Source organism: Poecilia reticulata, linkage group LG15, assembly GCF_000633615.1.
Source record: "Poecilia reticulata strain Guanapo linkage group LG15, Guppy_female_1.0+MT, whole genome shotgun sequence".
Classification (NCBI taxonomy): Eukaryota; Metazoa; Chordata; class Actinopteri; order Cyprinodontiformes; family Poeciliidae; genus Poecilia; species Poecilia reticulata.
Window position 1 is genome coordinate 28,383,506 of NC_024345.1, and position 1,176 is coordinate 28,384,681.

Genomic DNA, 1,176 nt, shown 5'->3' on the forward strand with positions numbered 1-1,176 from the left:
CACACACACACACACACTCATGCAGTTAATGATTACATATCTGTAACAGCTTGTAACAGATTTTTCAAGTTAGATTTGAAAAATCTCCAGAACATGCAGTCGGAGGCCACACAAGGTCATTCCACGGGCCACAAACAGCCCCTGAACCACACTTTGGACCCCTCTGATCAACTGTGTAACTACATTTGAATAGGACACACAAACAGGAAACTCATGGAGAGCAAAAAGCACCAAATACTGTATTTCTAACAGGCCTTTGTGATAAGAACCCTGCAGCTATTTTTCATTTTGCAGTTTCATGGCAGGCTAAGTAGCAACATCCAGTGGTGCAAAGACTCAAAGAGGGTGTGATTCTGCAGGGGACCTGGAGAAGTGAAGGAAAGCAGCCAAATGAGGCCAGGAAGCAGCACGAAGGCTGTTTATGAGTCTGAACAGCAGTCAGGGTGTCAGTCCCCTCATGGAGCATCTAAACCTGGCATTAATGTGTCTGTCAGCGAGCGCCACTGGGTCACACTATACAGTCCGTCAGTAAACAGGCCTCATGCGTTCCAAACAGAGTGACACATAACCACACAAACACACTCTCTCACTTCCAAACTGCTAAACCAGAATTAGCGCCCTTCCTTCCAGGAATGTGCCCCAACCTTGAGCAGGAAATGATGTCAAACTTTTTAACACCAGGATATATTTGTGTCTGTTTAGATGAGTGTTTTTACATCGGAGGCGTTGGGTTATTGTTGCTGTTTTCACAGTTAACTAGCGAAGCAGATTCAACGTGATGATAGGAGAAGTGATGCGCTTGTTTAGGTTTTATGCTCCTACGTGGGTTTAATGTCACAATTCAAAACATTTCAAACCACAGATTAAAGATTTTCTGCAGATAAAAACCTTTCAAACGCCGAACAGATGGACGGATAAATGAAGGAGATGATTGGCTGAGATTCTGGATATATGGGACAGGGTTGGATGGTTGGATGAATAGATGAATGGTTGGATGAATAGATGAACGGTTGGATGCATAGATGAATGTTGGATGAACAGATGAATGGTTGGATGAATAAATGAATGGTTGGATGTATAGATGAATGATTGGATGTCTAGATTAGTGGTTGGATGAATGGATTAGTGGTTGGATGAATAGATGAATGGTTGGATGTATAGATGAATGGTTGGATG

General features: G+C 42.8%; 1 protein-coding gene across 1 annotated transcript in view; it reads right to left on the reverse strand.

Moving 5' to 3' along the window:
• thada (THADA armadillo repeat containing) overlaps window positions 1–1,176 on the reverse strand; it is a 113,732-nt gene that overhangs the window by 12,205 nt on the left and 100,351 nt on the right. The window lies entirely within an intron of this gene.